We start from the raw sequence: 17638 nt of genomic DNA on the forward strand, positions 1-17638 counted from the left end.
CGGATTAAAAGTTTAAAATTAATACTGTAAATATGCAACTTGATATGGGAACGTTTTCCTTCATTCTGTAGGATGTTACCTGTTACACCTAGGTGAGCAAATGCGACACACCTCTTGGTATCTGTCTGTCCTTGTCATGCTGTAACAGCCAGCTGGAATAAGCAGGTCATTGAAAATTTCACAGAAAGCTCCTAACTTAACAACGCTAGGCGGCTTGTGGTCATGTAAATGAGGCATTTGAAGATCATTCTCTAGCACTGCTTTCCTAGTACACAGGACAAAACCGCACCCTTTACTTGGCACTGTAGATGTGCCACTTGTGGGTTAACGATCAGTGGAGAGAAATAGGCACTACCTGAGTTAGGATCTGGGGATTTTTTCATCCTGTTTCAGTCATGTGCCTATATGAGGATTGAGTACTTTCACTATGAAGGAGCTGGATTCTTTCTTGCTAAAGATGTTTGGCTAACTAGTTGAGATGTTATCATCTGTGCTTGGTCACAGGAAGGGTGCCTTTGGAGTTTACACATGTTCCTTTTAAACTGAAGCTTGGAGGATATGAGATAAGACTTCTTTCTCTCTCTAAGGGATAAGCTGTCTTGCCTTTGTTCAGTGTTAAGTATTTGTGTGTAGACAGTTGCTGCAGTATAACTGGTATGTCAGAAATGTATTCTCATTAGTCCTATCTCATGGTAGCTTGCTCTTTGGCTCACACTTTGAGAGTTTGTCTGTGTGGTTCCCAAGTGTCTACACAAATAGTCCTTTGGAGCCAGGCTGTGTTCAGCGGTGCCTAGTGCCGGGATAAGAGGCAGTGGGCACAAACTTGAGCACAGGAGGTTGCCTCTGAAGATCAAGAAAAAATTATGTGTGGCACAAGTGACAGAGCACTGGCAAAGCCTGCCCAGGGGCTGTGGAGTCCCCTCCTTAGAGATTTTCAGAGCTGCCTGGACATGGGCCTGGGTGCCCTGCTCTGTGTGTCCATGCCTGAGTGGGGGTTGGTCCAGGTGGATCCAGACATTCCTTCCCATCTCAACTATTCTATGCTTCTTTTAGACAAAAGGGGAGGAGCCTTCATTCTGGTTAGTAGATGTGCAATGGAAGTGAGCTAGCATCTCTTAAGGGCTGGGCCATATAGAAAAGAAACTTAAAGTAATCTGAATCCACTCTCAGTGAACCAATTAATGGGAAACAGAGCCTGGATTAATCTCATAAAATTATGAGCTAAATAAGAGCCTGAAAGCCTAGACCTTCCTTTGATCTGTAGGGCTGATATATCTGGGGGAGAAAACTTGCTGCTGTAAAATCCAAGCTGTGCTCAAAGTGAGTATTCATTGTCTTCCATTACCCAGCCTTTATAAGAAATATGTGGTCACTAGGCTTCTAAACTGGGTATACCCATTAAGTAATCTGAGTGCGAAAAGACAAGATTAGGCTTTAAATATCTTCAGTTTTGGTGTTAGCAATTGTTTGTACCACCTACGTGTTGGTTACTTTATGTTTTAATTTCTTTGCAGCTTGGAGCACCAAAGTTAGATGCCTACTGTAGTACAAATTGTTCTTTCCCCACATGCAATTAGGCCTGGTCAGGCCTGAATTGTTAGAGCCCAGTAAATGCATACCTTACCTTACATCATGTAACTGGTGCAGAAGATCTGTTGCTGAGGTAACCTAATCAGGAACCATATCCTTTCACTTCATAATGAATAAATAATCCAGGAGCAACCTTTGCTCTCTCCATTCAGACACTGACACAGACTGTCATAGCTTATGTACGTGGACAAACCCTGAAAAATCTTGTCTTTATGAAGAACTTGGGGAATTCAGAGGAATCAAAGATGTGTAGCTAATGCACATAAATTAAAGGATTATACCGTGATCACTACGGCTCTGAACATGTGCATCTGCACAAGAGTTTAATGCCTATTAAAGTGTTAACTTAACCTCTCAATTTGATTCCTAACTTTTCTCAGTGTCTCTGAGTAAACAGTTCCTAAGCATCTATTTAACAAAAACAGATGACCACAACGTTAAGTGGTAATCCATTATGTACTTAGCTGCAGAGTCTGTTTCTGCCCATTAATGTGTTAAACCTAAGTTTTCTGAGTACAGAAGCTTGGGGCTGTACTCATTGCTTACAAGTTCATACTGCACAAAAAGGAAATAAAACTGTCTATCCCAGGCAGAAGCTTTTCTCACTGCCCCCAGAATGCAGTTAGGCAGAGCTGCTTGATGAGGGCAGTTGATTTAAGGCTGACATTGTCAGGGAGCTCCAAACCCTGAATTCCAGGTGTTTAGTCACACAGCTGCTCCTCTTCCTTGCAAAAAAAGAAAAAAATAAAGCTGAGAAGTCTAGGGGCAGTCCCTGACAAAGTTAGAAACACGGTTACAGAAATCCTCAAAGCCTGGTATCCTAATCAGCCTGCCATGATTCAACCTGGCCATTAAATGCTGATGTGTGTCGTGACAGAAGGTCTGGCTTTATCGTGCCATCAAAGAAATGAAGAAATCTGTACTAACTTTATTTAAACATAGTTTAAGTGGACAACCCAAATATTTAAAATAACTTCAGAAACTGCATTACAGCTTGCATACTTACCTAACTCCTTAATGCTGGCTATCCGCAAAGAACTCATGTCTTCCACAAAAAGAAAAAAGCTTTTGAACTAAATGATGAATGCACAGAAGTCATGCTCGTGTGTGTGTGTGTACGTAAGTTAGATCAGCAGGATGTTTTTTCCCCCTTCCTAAACAGGGCCACTGTAGCTCTTAACGAAGAAGCTGCAGTGCGTTTTCAAAACCAGCTCCTTTAAACACAGCCTGACCAAATTGCTCTCAAAATGTTAACCTGTTCTGACCAAAAACATTTCAGCAAGCAATATGCCTGTCCCAGTGTCTATGGCACTTTGATAATTGGAGCCTTTCTTTCCTAATCCAATTACTGATAAAAGCTGCTGTGGCACTGAGACATGGGGATCAGCTCAAGCTGAGCCATTAGCAAAGCCAGTTGCGGCGTCCAGAGGCAGATTTTTTGGTAGGAGAGGAAGAATGGGGTGCTGATGTGGCCCGAGAGATTTCTTCCCCATACCCCATGTTAGCAGCTTCATGCACATACAGCATCAGGCCACATGCTGACATCCAGTCCCCATTGGATTGCAGCTTCAGCCAGCCATTGTCCGAAGGACACTGCCAGTATTTGCCCACACACATCCCTGGAGTTACGCTGGGATGACTGTGCTTACATGTAGGCTTGTGTGAGTGTACCCTTATATTTTGCAACGAGTGTAAACTGTTCCAGCTTCATTTAAGCAAGAACAAGACTCCTGAAGCCAGGAATATAGACCTTTCCAGCTTTTTTGGAAAGGTACTCCTGGCTAGTTCAACCTCTGTCACGTAAATTGAGGGTGTTCTGTCAGCAGTGGATCAGTGGAGAGGGTGGAACTAAGGTTTTCTGAGTATTCCCAAATCAACGTGGTATCAGTGCTCTTCCTTTTATGGGTATCTGTAGGGAGTTCTCATCACCAGCTCTTGCCATGTTTCTTCTAATTCAACCTTGCTTCTGGTAGAAACAGTGGGAGCCCTAACACAAATACATCTCCAAGGGATGAGTGTTTCCTCAAGGCCTCAGCTTTCCCAGGGCTTGCCTGTGAACTGCAGTGCTTGACATGCTGAGGACTGCCAGTTTCTTGTCTAACAAGTGCTCACAGTGGTGGGAAATAAGCACAAGGCAGATGAGACCGAGGCTTCCAGTGGAGGGATCATAAACCAGAACGGTCCAGCAAAAACACTGATACATGGATTTTCTCATCTCTCACTTGTATCCACAATCCAAACAACCTGATAAGAAATGCCAGCTTTTCTCTGCTTGCAGGCATTCAAAACAAAAATCATTTAAACAATTGTTCTCCTTATTTTTTTTTTCCGAACTTACAGGAACGACCACTTCTCTGGTTCTTTAACTAACAGTTTTGACATGTAAAAGTAACGTGTGGCTCACATAATACATCATCTTCTAGCATGTGCAAAATAAGGCAGTTCATTAGTCTCAGAGCTAAACTGGGAATTCCTGAGGAATATTAGGATGGTTCTGAAAATTCAGATTGGTCAAGTGATAGCTCAGACTGTCTGTTCAGGTGTAGCATTCTTTTACATCCTTACTTTGTGTAGCAAAGCAGAACAAAGAGAGCAATTAGAAGGTGTGTAAGTGTCCTTCCTAGGCAGCAGAACAAGCTAAGCTCTCAATAGTAATGCCAGGTGTATGAGAAGTTTATAAGCTTTGGGAGTAAGTTTTAAAAAATAATTTGAAATATGTTTTAATGTGGAATCTCTATGTATAGGTAGAGTACTTACAAGCCACAGCTGTTGGTGAAGTGGAGTTTTCTCAAGAAAATAACTCGTTTCACTTTTACTGGAAGAAAACCGTAATGACTTTCAGCAAGCCACTGTCCATCTCAGGATGGGACTGGGACTGGAGCAGGGAATGGAAGAAAAGTTATGCCCAAATTATCCATTCCTGAAAAGGAGGCAAGATTTTAGCTGAAATGAGCAAGTACGATAGACCTGGAGGTAAGTGTTCCCAAGAAACAGCTTTTAACTTTCCCTGGCTTTTTGGTATTATAAATATCTGCAGTCCCTTGTGAAGGTTCTCCTCTGAAGACCTAGAGCATCTAATATGAGCAGTCAGGTCAGCCAAGGCAGCCCGTTTTTACCGAAGGGCAAGACTGCACATGAAATTCCACGACCCTTGAGCTTGTGAGACCCAAGTTACTTGTTTTCTCAAAAACACTTATTTTCATTTTTGCCTTCTTCCTGATGCTTGAATGATCAGATGTGGAGATGCTGTCAGCGTTCCTGGGATTCACCTTGGGAAGCCGAGCCTTTGTTACTAAATATTTGGAATTGGACCTAAAATTATTCTCTCACTGGGGACTCATAACACAATCTGCTGCCTTGAAAATTCTTACACAAAACAGCTTGTGGGACCGGGATGGCTGGGAAGCGGAGAAACTAATACGGCACTCTGGGCCAGAGGGAACAAGGCAGAGCAAAAGCTAAAGCCCCACTGGGAAATTCATTAACCACAGCTCCTACAGCTGCTGTAACTTCCTGTTCTGTCACTGTCTGGAGTTTTTCCCCAAGTCTCACTCCCTGCAGATAATCCCAGTGTCGCGGTCAGGACTGTGAGGCCTCTCACCTGCCGAGGTGCCGCATCCTCGCCCCTCTCCCTGCTGGGCTGCCGGGCCTGGCCCGGGGGTCAGGAACCAACTCACGTGGCTGACCACGTCAGCCTCCAAAGGGGAAAAGGAAGCTATTTACCATCATTCTCGTGTTCTTGCTTCTCTCCCAGCCTACGCTGGGAAGTTTCAAGCACCCACAAAAGAAGTGGGGGTGATATTTAGCACGCACAGCGGTGATTTTTCTTGCCCAAGCTTCTGGTGTTGCTGCAGCTGGAGAAGCTGCCCTGTGAGTTGTGCTGTCCACAGCCCTTCAGCTGGACAAAAGCATCTTTAGCCACAGACAAGAAAAGCAGGGGGCATGTACACTGACACCCTTCTCACCTAGCAGAGAGGGAGTGAGAGAAAGCAGGCACGTGAGCAGGAGTGCGCAGAGGTGGTCAGGATACTAAACAAAGCTGTGCTGAAGATTGTGAACCAATCCTTCAGCAGCAACTATATTGTCTTCCTCTGCCGTCAAGAAGAGGACAGCCACTGTCCCACCTCTTTATGAAGCTGGAGTGGAGCTGAGGCCTTTGGCAGGGCTGGCAGTGCTGCTGTGTGGGCTGAGTCTGCTTTGGCTCCTTCTGTCCTCACAAGAGCCAAGAAAAATATTCCTGACACACCCAGTGCACAATAAACACCAGGCTGGCATTTGGCACTCGCGCAGATGAGTCAGATGGCAGGGATGGGGTGGGAGCAGTGCCGTGTGTCCTCGTGGTGCAGAGCTCTCAGATCCCTTGACTTCTCATCTGAAGCCTTCTCAAGTAGAAAGCAGCCAGGGGTGGGAGACCCTCACCTCCCATGTACAAAGAGGGCAAAGCAGTTCACTGGTTGGAAGGACGCAAAGATGGGCATTCTGAGTACCACCAGTACCCTGGTCTCTGAACAGCATGCTTGAGAAATGCCTCGAGTCCAAGCTCTGCCACCCCAGACCACAGCTGTGGTAAAACTGATTGCTTTTCCAGGATCAAGCTTGTTAGGCCAGATTCATCACCCAAAGCCATTCAGGCAGGCTCCCATCAAAATCAGCAGGACTCACTGGGAGAGTGGAAGCCTTCTCTGTTGAAACAGCCACCATCTGTATGCCTCTTCTATTTCAATTTCAGTTTATATAGCCACCTTGGCCTGGTAGCAGTCTTAACCAGATAAGCCATTGGCTTTCTACTGGTAAATGAGCCCTACTGTGGAAGGACTCCACTGCTGATCTGCTCTGTGTGTTCCGTGCCTATACCTGAATCCCTGGTTCACAGGAGCCCAGTGCTGGGGAAGGGCAGCTGAGATACAAAGGGAAAGAAGGCGTAATGGCTGCAAAAATCTGCCCACAGACTGTGCTTCATAGTGTTACCCTGTCTCCATCCATTAAATCATGGCCCTGTGCATCTGAACGCATCACTGTATTATTCAAGTCTACAAATTCCTGGTGAAAATTGTTATTCAGATCTCACATGCCACTAAACAAAAATGGTTTACATGTCCTGTGATATCATCTTGCTTCTTTGCAAACCCTTGTTGCATGAGTACCTCTGCCTTCTTCCTTATCTAGTTGTGCTGCGCTAGATCAAAGCATAGGTTTTCATCTTGGACTAGGTCTTGGAGCGTGTAATTTACCTCACCTGGACACTTCATTTACCTACTACACCAACTTCACAGATCTAACTACTGCATCAGCTTCACAGATCGGGTTTGAGCATGTGTTTACAAAGAGCAGTGATCGTTAGCAAAAACACACAAGGAAGACTGGCATTTGAAGGCAGAATTCAAACACAGACTTTATAGACATCTACCACGCACAGAAAGCAGATCCAGCATGCAGAAATAGCCCCCTCGTTCTCAAATCTGTATTTTGAACTGACTTTCAACCAGGTGTTTCCACTTTAATTTGATCCCAGGCATTCCTAGAGGTGATGTAAGATCCAGATCCACAAGGTAATAACGAAGTCAAGAGTTGAAAAATTATCAAGGCCTAATCTGGCAATTTAGTCCCTTGTAAATCATTGTGGTTAGTTATTGCAGGGCCATTCTTACCAACCAAGTTCTCTTGAGACTTAGCATTAACTTCGCCACCTGTTTGACTGTCAGAGAGATAAATTTCCTTGAAGGGAATCTTCTACTCCTGACTTTATTTATGACTGGGGGGAAGAGGATGGATCAACTGGGAAACTTCAACTGCAAAGTTCTGCATGTGCTGAAGGAGGAACTGATGCAATTTATTTAATCTGTTTGATATTACACATCAGTTCCCAAAATTAAACATAGAGGATACATGTAGGATCAAGAAATTCCTCTGGCCCGTTTGCCAGACTGAAAGCTCTAATGAAATGTAGTCAATTGATGCTTCTTCCTCTTTTTTTTCTTTTTTCTTTTTTTTTAACAATCAGACTCAAAAGTCAAAAGATCACTTCAGAGCTATACTGTAACCTCAACTGCACACATTTCAGAGCACCTGTACTCTCAGCGTCCCAATGGCTATTTCACGAAAGTGTATCAATGAATTTGGAAAGCTCCTCCACTGGGAGAAAAAACTGGGAAAAGGCAACAAAACAAAACAAAACAAAAAACACAGGATAATAAAAACAGTTCACTGGGGTAGATCTTTCAGGTCCCTGCCAGGGATAGGGGAGCCAACCAGATGACAAGCTGCAGGATCTGAGCAGTGTTAGTGAGCTGAGCAGCTTGTGTCTTGAATCAAAGACACAGCAAAATACTTTCACAAGCTCAAACTTGAGACTTCCACAAAGAGTAAGCTCAAATTGCTGCGCAAACTTTTTTCTTTCTTTTCTTTAGGAAAGGCATTTGCAGCAACTGAAACTTGAGTGGACTAGAAGAAAAGAAGGAAAAAAGAGATTTTAGGTTTAAAATTTGTTATTTCCTGTACATACCACTTGCTTCTGACAATATTTTCCAGAGTTTCTTCACTTTGAAATGATACAGCTAATGGGATCTGGCTTGTAGAGAGGTTCTGGATGCAGACACCGGCACAACACAGAACTTTCAGCCTTGCCTACCCTTGTTCACTACCCTGGCTCTGCATCCAAACCACTCAAATTACTCTGTATCAAATCTGTCCACATGGCAAGCGATGTTCTTACTGCTCACAGCAGTTTTGCATGTATTTGTAATAAGTGGTGCTATATAAAACCCAGCCAATTGATGCTGCCTCTGGCAAAAGGCAAGGAAACAGCTTCCACTGTCTCTCTACCCCATCAACATTCTGACCACACAAAGCAAATGGTGTAAAGAAGTCTTTTAACCAAATTTGCATGAAGTACCTCATTTGCCAGGCTTTTTTCACGTACTTGTTTTGTTATTCTGTACTCTTGGAGACTGCTGGCAGCGGTAGAGGCAGCGGTACAGGCAGCGCTGTGCCTCCATTGGCACAAGGGCAGAAAACTCCCTGTTTCTGTTGGCTGCTTCACCTGCCCACACAGCAGAACAGCCAACAAGGTGCTCTTTGCCATCAGGTTTTTTTGAAGATTTGTGAGAAGGTTTGAGTGTGCAGGGGTCATCCTTTCAGACAAGGAGAAAAGGAGAAATCTTCATCAAGAAAAGTAAACTAAGGAACAGATTGGTGGGAAGGAATTGGCAGAGTGAAATGGGTTACGTATTGATAGTGATAGGACAAGGGGGAATGGTTTTAAACTAAGACAGGGGAAATTTAGGTTAGACATTAAGAGGAAGTTTTTCACTCAGAGGGTGGTGACGCACTGGAACAGGTTGGCCAAGGAGGCTGTGGATGCCCCATCCCTGGAGGCATTCAAGGCCAGGCTGGATGTGGCTCTGGGCAGCCTGGTCTGGTGGTTGGCGACCCTGCACATAGCAGGGGGGTTGAAACTCGATGATTTTCAACCCAGGCCATTCAAGGATTCTATAATCCTATGAGTGCTGGAAGATGCCACGAGCAAAGCTGTGTATGTAAGTTCATCCTGAGGAGCTGGACAGAGTGAGAAAGATGATACAGGGTTAAGGGAGTATTTGGGATATGACTGGGACAAATTTCTTTATAGGATACGGATCTTGCATGCTCTTTACGGTCAGCTGTATAGTGGGCAATACCCAGACTGTTATCCTGTACACCCTGGTGGGACATGGGGGACAGGGAGGCAACCAGATCCGAAGCCCTGAAGTACCTCTTTTGAGGCCACTAGGAATGTCCCCACGTGGGTGGAAGCTGTTCTTAGGTGCTCTGGGGACACAGGATCCATCAGGTTGGCAGTGAGGATGTATTCAATATCCTTCCTAACACTTGCTGGTATTTCTGGAAAGGAATGACAAACTTTCAGGTTCAGGATCCCAACAGTCCATAGCCCAGAAGACCTTGGAGTGTTTAGAAACCATTCACTCAGTTAAATTCATTACATCACTTTTGATTATATTAATGTTACCCTTTTTTTGACCCAAACTTTAGCCAAATATGTGGAGCTGCAGGTGTTGCATGGGAAACCAAAGATGGAGTCAGCTGTCTCTGTGAGGCAATCCTGTTTACTTGCAAAAAATTCAGTAACTACGCTTTCCCTGGAGGTCTCAGACTGCAGGTGACAGTCCTATGGCTCCCTGCTTCACGTCACTGTCAGCCAGCACTCTGCTCAGGATGCTGCCTCTCCTCAGGCTTCTCTCAGACTCACATTTCTGAATAAATATAGCAGTGCAGGGATTGCACAGGTAGCATAGAAAGGGGCATGACATTGCAGCTCCTTACTGGGGAGCCTCGAGCATGCACTTTTAGAAATGACTAGTCACTGAGTTTAAAAGGAAAATAGAGAGAAAGGAAGCAGAATTCAGCTGCTTTCCAGACAAGATCCACAATGTCCAGCTGCAGAGCCATGGTCCTGACTGCGCTGCCTTGCTGGCCCAAGAGCCTTGCTCTGTTCTGGCTCAGCTTCAGCCCAGGAAGGCTCTGGGAAGCTGCATGTGGGAAAGGATTTTCCTTGTGCAGGAGGGAAGAAAAGCTTTGTTACTGCTTCTTCCTCCGGCTGAAATGGAAGTGGCCATGCAGAGAGACTGTGGAATCTCCTCCTTGAAGATCTTCAGAGCTACCTGGACAAGGTCCTGAGCAGTCTGCTCTGGATGTCTGTGCCTGAGAAGGTGTAGGGCCAGATGGACCCAGAGGTCCCTTCTCACCTCAGCCATTCTGTGATCCTGTGATTCTGTTAAACGTTTTGGGCTTTTTTTTTCCTAGAAGAAATAACCACCCTTTGTCAGGGTCCCAGTTTTCTCTGCAGATGCCTCTTCCACCACTATTGGGCCCTTTAGGACATCACCCCTTCCTCTGATCCATGCGTACCAAAGGCCTGTGTAGAGAGCTTGGCCTTAGTCCCTGTGAGCTACCTCTGTCTTCATTTTCAGAGTGGGGCTATTTGTATTTCTTACAGACTGTAAACAAAGTGTATGGAAGACATGCTGGTAGAAGGTCTACTTGTCTTTGTGCAAAATTCACCACCATTGTGTGTCAGAGTGTTCACTGACAAACCACACTTTGATAGGAAACAGCACTGGCTTTTGCGGGCCAGGAGCTTAGGGGAGGATGGAAAAACAGGGGTAGAGGTGCGAGAGGCTGTGATGTGATGAGTGCTTTGGAGGACTGGGCTGTCCAGGGTGACAGGGACTCAGGACAGGGAGAGTGGAGGGACTGATAGGGGCAAAGGCCAGAGCGAACTGGGATCAACCCTAAGTGAAATCCGTCTACGTACGTAAGTTTAAGACAAGGGAACAAGGTTGTACAAGCAGTTTATTTTGGCTTTTCTTAACTGTTGAGCCCTTAAATCAGTTAATTACAATATTTTCCACTGTGTTCATAAGGACATAAAAAGCATATGCATGCCTAAGATACATTAAATGGAAAAAATACCCCAATGCTTCCAAAAACAAAAAACTAATTAATTCCTTCCCAATCTCCCTTTGTAAGAGCTGTCCTTTGAAAAATGAGCAAGAAAGGCTGTAAAAGATAAAGCTGAAAAAGGAAGAGCCAACGCAATCAGGGCCATGTAAAAAATTGGGGTTAAATCCCACTGGTTATTTATAAAATATAGCCCTATAGAGAGATGAGTTTGTATGTTCAAAGGTATGAATTAAGGCCATGTGAGACTGAACTCTGAATTTCCTGGCTTGTGTCAGTGTAAGCCATTATAAAAATGTATGTATAGGGGTGTGGGTACTTACAAGTCTTGCCTTTCAGCTATCTGGGACACACTTCTGTGCTGCTAGAGTAGGAAATGTAACAAAGCATTCGAAAGAACAAAGCTTGGAGAAGTAAATCTTCGACTATAATTTGAATACACACTCTTAATTATAAGAAAAGAACCAAATCAACCATTGATTTTGCAAATGTGTGAGTCCAAGATTATTTACTGGCAACTGGGTGTGTGCACGTGTACACACACAGTTGCTTGCATCCAGCTTTACAAGAAATCTCAAAAAATATTCCAGTCTGCTTTGCAGGATTACAGTAAGATGAATGTGACACCCTTTGCTATTATGTTTGCTGCCAGTGATTCAGGCGGGGGTGGCGAGGGAAGGGGAAAGCTTTTGGCAGAACAGCTCAAGGTCCCCCTACACTTGAACTTTGAATAAGCAGTGACTGTATCTTCAGGAGAACTGTGGGTGTTGGAGCAGGACAGTGAGATAGGCTGAGAATAAAAATACCTCAGCAGGGGTTTTCCTTTTACTTTATGGAAAATGATGCAAAACTATTCATGAGTTCCTTGTAATGGCAGTGTAAAGGGGCATGGGATATTTTTATTATCATTATTAATGCAGACCACAGATTTGTGTGGTCATCAATATTAGTCATGGTTATCTCAAAATGACCAAGCAGCTTTTCCGCCTTCGGCCACACCGCTCACCCAGCACCCTGGCAGCCTCTTTTCCTGAGCAGGTTTGAGAGATGAGTTTGCAGGAGAGGGTGTTTTAAGAACAAAGAGCATTTCCTTGTGACTAATCCCTTTCTGATTTTTTTTTTTTTTTTTTTTTTTGGTGATGTGAAGTATTCTAGTGCCAAAAGCGTGGCTGATACTGCAGCTAGCAGTTGCTCCAGGGACTTGCCGATTCACCTTTGCCCTGGAGGAGCAGCTCAAGAAATGTCTGAGAGGGTTGTAGCCTTTCCCATCATCCTCACAAATGCAGGACTACTGGAAAGTTAAGGTTAAAGGGCTGCGTAACCCTGGCGTAATTCCATGAGCTCAGCCCTTGCAACATCTGTAGGGCCAGGAAACACCGGCCCAGCTTCTTGTTGAGCACTGTGCAACATCTCCCTGTACCCACAGCAGGGGCTTGGCACCAGCCGATCCTTAAAGGCATTTCCCCCAACCAAGGGGCTGTGAGCAGTCAAACAAAGGCGTGCGTTTGCATTGTTCTCACCTCCACCCACATCTAGGGCACGGAAAATGGTGGAAACACAGAAAGCCACATTATTGCAGTCCCTCAAATGTTTAAAATGAGGAACCACCATGTGAAAGAAGCATTCACATCCAAAGGACACCGATACTGTCACCTCTCAAAAACCAGAGATGTGCGCTGCCATCAGCGGAAAGGGCTGTTGCCTACTGAACACCTACCTACGCACCAGAAACACACACCATTTGCACAACCAGAGCCTGGTGGGTCCTCTGACTTCCTTCCTTCCTGAACTAAAAATAATAAAACTTATTTAACATGTAGATTTTGATAAAGCTGTGGTATGTCACATTTAAAACCCATGTTAAACCCATGTAGCTCACTGCAGTCTGTCCTCTTACTTCAGTGTCATCGGATCAGACCTGCAAATAATATCTAAGAGCTTTCAGGCTGACAGTGATTAAACTCTGTCCCTGAAAATATCACTAAATCTGATCAAATTCTTCTCATATTTCCTTACTGAGCAGCTCTACTCTTATGAGTTGAGAATTACATACTGTGCCTCATGGCAGGCTTTTAAATAACATACCAGAACCGTGTTTGCCACTTGCTAGCCCTAGTAAATTTGATATTTACACTGTCATCAGCTAAAGTGTGTTGGGCTCCTGTTGTGTGACTTTGGGGATTTGCTGGGTTTTCTATAAAACACAGTCCAGCTGCAACAGTGAAGGCAGTTCAGTTTAATAAGCTAATAAATACTTTTAATGACCCTCATTATGTCTCACAGTGATATCTGGTATTAAACTGCAAGTGTTAGTCCAAGCAGAATGTAAAATAGAAAGCCCCCTGCCGAAATTGTGCAGTCTGTTTGTGTGTGTGTATGTACATAAACACACATATGCATATGCATATAAACCCACTGGAAGTTTCTTACAGAAGAATGCTACAGCATTTATTTTTCATTAATTATTGAGCCATTTCAGCTGTCTTTACAGCTCAGAAAAAGGAAATCATTGTAAGTTGCAAGAGATTTGGGTAGATAGGAATGGTGAGATTGATTTGCCCAAATGTAAATGGCTGCTGGCTGGCTAACAGACATACCATACCTATGGCTGTGCCACAGGCCCAGTTTCCCATGGGGCTCTTTGTCCTTCCCAATGCATTGAATTGCCTGAAACCTCCGCAAACATGAATTGCAGTAAAACTGGTCACCAATTCAATGCAAGAGGCTCCCCTGAGGGCAGTTGAGAAAACACATCAGTTACCTTCATTAACACAACTTGGAGATAATGTAGGCAGTGGGAGCACTCTACACATCTGTGGAGCTGTTGGCTTTTTGGGCACTCTCCTAACAGGACACCATTGATAATCTCCAGGGCCAAGGTCCCCCAAGTGATCCTGCAGTGGGTGTGAGACTGTTCTTTGATGAGAAGCATGGGCCACACTGAGGAGGAGGTCAGCATGTCAGCTTGTTTAGCCAAATGTGTATTTGTAGCACAGAAAGACAAACAGGAGCCATGGCCATGGCAAAAGCCTGCAAATGCCTGCACATCCTACAATGAAGTCGCAGCACACAGCTCAGAGTGGACACTGTTAACCCAAGGGATATCTCCACAGCTTAGACCACCTCAGGCTCTGTATGGGCTCATGCACCATGTTAGGACACGGATGTCTGACATTTCAGGTTAAGCTGAGTATGTAGGAGGTTTTTAAGGATCTCTTTCCTAGTCAGGTTTATAAGTTTGGATGGACAAAAGGAAACAGAGATTCTGTACAGGAAACAAATTTGAAGTAACTAATTCAGAAAAGATCAACTCCGAATTTAAAAATAAATCTTATTAACACTATGGTATGCAGTTTCTGAATCATGAAAAACATGTCAATCATTAGATCATCTGGACCAAATGTCAGCATGTGCTCTAGGCACAGACGTGTCTTTTTCATGCACAATACAGATAAATTCATGAATTAACTGGCTAGAATGAATTTGAGCTCTACAGTAAGCATGGGAAAGGGGCTTGAGTAGTTTCTATTGTCACCAGAAAAGCAAGATTATCCTAGAATTCCAAATATGTCCAATCTTTATTTTTAGTTAATATGTTAATCCGCTTAGCAAAATCTCCCACTCTTGCAATATCCCTCTGCTTTCCTGCATGTGGGATAGAAAATGATCTTGATTATGAAAAAATTCTCTGAAGATTTGCTGTTGGTCATTTTGCACAGGAACTTTTCTAAACCAGTCAGGCACTGTACTGCCACCGTGACTTTCTGAGCCAAGCATGTTTCTGCCATCTTTGTATGGTGGGCATATCACCATCGTGTGCATGACCACATGCTGTCTCTGCTTGGGGCTCTTCTCAAAGGTTTCAGAGCTGCTGGTGTCTGTTCTGTGTCCTGCCCACAGCCTCAGTCTCTCCTGTTTGTAGGCACCCCAGATAACTTGCTGACCACAGCTAAGCTCTATTTTTGGAGGCACCTAGACACAACTCTAGGTAGTTCAGCTGCCATGAAGGTGAGTGCTCACGTCATATGTGCTGTGAAGTTCTCTGATACTGGCAAGTGTGACAAGCCACATCTATGCTTCAAACAGCTTCTCTCATCAGGAGCAAATTGAGGGACTGTAACAATTTTGCAGTAGGTCAGGGAGATGTGGGACAGCCCATAAAGCTCTGGACCACAGGGTTTCTGAGACAAGAAGCATGGTGGGCCTGGTCACCCAGGCCAGAGAGGTTGCCCTCAGTGGAGTTCAATAACACTGTTAGTCACCATGAAAATATTGGAAAATATAAACTATGGGTGAACTTCTCGTGGGCTATAAAGTTAAGCTGACTCCCAGAACATCCCCTCTGAACTAGATATGGGAACAGTATGTAACCGCAGGCTCTGAAGTCAGTGACCCACATTTGGTGTCATGGCCCAAGCTCTTGTGTTCCAAGTCAGGGGCGGGGGTTACAATTAACTATCTCTAACCAATGTCCTTGTGTTTTCCCTCATCTCACAACAGAATTCTGTGTGGCCAAGTGCTGTGACTCGTCTTAGAAGATGTGATGCTATTTTTCCTAGAAACCCTTGTAGCAGAAAGAAGCTGTGAGGAGAACAAGCCTTGAAGGATCAGAACCTCAGAAGGCCATAGAGAAAGAGACAAACTGATTACGATAATTGCTTAACTCTCATGTATTTTTTTTCAATGAACGTTCTCATGAGCTCTGTAGTAGCAGTAAGCACAATCAATGGCTTTGTAAATATATAAGCATGTAAATATCCATGTCTTTTCTGTAGGTGAACATGGTATTTACAGTGTATCTGCTTCATTTCCAAGTAGCGCATCTATGCCGTTGGATGATGATGGCATTGATACGGATGATGCTGAGATGCTCTGACTGCTATTTGGCAGAATTCTGGGTGGCTGGTTACTCACTGAGAAGCTTCTGGACAAGCATTGGAAACAAAGGGCATCAAGGAGCAATAACTTCCATGTCAGATTTTTCTTTTCATCTTACCAAGTAACATCCCAAAACTTTGCAGACTGCGTAGTTGCACTGAGAATTCACAATCACTACAGAGAGTCGTGCTGGCCTGTGTGTAAACTTGTCCCCAGTGTTACTATCCATATGATACCATTTTGATTCATGCCATGGCATTGCTTGTGTGTTCCTTGAACACTCCACCCGCTGCAGCACATGGCAGAAACCATAATGGCCTTCAATCCAAGTTTTGGCCCCAGGAGCCACGTGCTGGCAACAGCTAATATCTCACCATCTCTGTTGAACAAGGCAGGATCAATACAGAGAAAATCCTTCATGTGCTGCAAGAAGTACAGCTGCGTTTTCCTGAGTTGTAGTATGCTCCCAGTGAGTCCAGGAGGGATGCTACATAGAAAAGGCTACTCTTAAAGGAGAGGACTATGGTTAAAGAGAGCTGAAAGCTGTTGTACCCCACAATAGCACAGCAAAGCTGCTGTGCCTGTTGTAGCCTGAGGAAGAATCAAATGCATGTTGGTTAATTCACTCAGGCTGGCGTGACCTGGCAGTGCTCATTAGGAGGAAAGTCAGGAAGGAACCAGCTTCTTTGTCCATGGAAACTTTGAGGGCCTTCTACAGAACAAACAGTGAAGAGCTTGTGGCACTGAGGGACACGGTTAGTGGGCATGATAGTGATGGATTGATGGTTGGACTAGATGGTATTAGAAGTATTTTGCAATCTTAATTATTCTATGATTCCATGATTCTATGATTCTATCAACTGTTTGACAAATTCATGGCAAAGAATAGTGTCTTTTTTAAAAGAAGATTCTTGTTTCAGACTGTGATGATCACCGTCCAGAGGGTGACTTTCTAAGTGGCTCCCACAGTCCCTCCAGTCTTTGGTGATAGCTGCTTATTTGCTTTGAGAAAAACAAAACCATTCTTTCAGTGAAATTTCTTTTTGTTTTGAAATCAAGAGGTGCTTTTCTGAATACTTGCAAGACAGAAATCCTGAGCCTGTCAAGGCAACTGGCCAGGCAGGCTGCAGAAGATCCAGAGCCAAGGAATGGGCATCCCTGAAACAGAGTCAGCACACTTCCATTTAGCATTTCAATTTCAGGATATCTACATTTCCAGCAGAAAGAAAAAGCAATGATCTAGAAAGCACTAAACTAGCTCTAGTGGCAGGGATGGTGCCATTCTGCAGACCTCAGCTGTAGCTCGAGGAAGACAGGAAAATCTTTCCCTTGTTCTCTGAAAGGAGATCTATAAATCATCAGAAAGGGAGGACATGTGGTTCCTCACAGAGTAACTGGATTACTGCTTCCAGACTTGCCACACATTTGCCCTGGACAATCTAATCTTCGAAATTATGTGTCTGGTATTTATGGTGACTAAGAACAAAAGAATAAATGACCTTTTCATTACAACTGCTCACAATCTGTTTCCCAGTTTTTATTCATCTTGATAACCTCAGTCATTCCCTGCTCCTGAGTGAAAAAGAGTTGGATGAGTCCTGTCTAAACCACACTCTTGCCTTTCCAAGAGTGGGCTGCACCTCACTCTTGCAACAGAAAGAAGGTACAGGCTTGGAATACAGTAAGGGCTAGAAGACCACTCTCTCGCATGAAA

The 17638-nt window shown here is 44.2% G+C and overlaps 1 long non-coding RNA gene across 1 annotated transcript in view; it reads right to left on the reverse strand.

Moving 5' to 3' along the window:
- LOC121113132 overlaps positions 1 to 5260 on the reverse strand; it is a 30823-nt gene extending 25563 nt beyond the window's left edge. The window contains exons 1-2 of the long non-coding RNA XR_005858031.2: positions 5192 to 5260; positions 1625 to 4510 (exon numbers count right to left, since the gene is read on the reverse strand). This is a non-coding gene — a long non-coding RNA (uncharacterized LOC121113132). The remainder of the gene's footprint in view (positions 1 to 1624; positions 4511 to 5191) is intronic.
- Positions 5261 to 17638: the final 12378 nt, after the last annotated feature.

Source organism: Gallus gallus, chromosome 2 (assembly GCF_016699485.2).
Source record: "Gallus gallus isolate bGalGal1 chromosome 2, bGalGal1.mat.broiler.GRCg7b, whole genome shotgun sequence".
Classification (NCBI taxonomy): domain Eukaryota; kingdom Metazoa; phylum Chordata; class Aves; order Galliformes; family Phasianidae; genus Gallus; species Gallus gallus.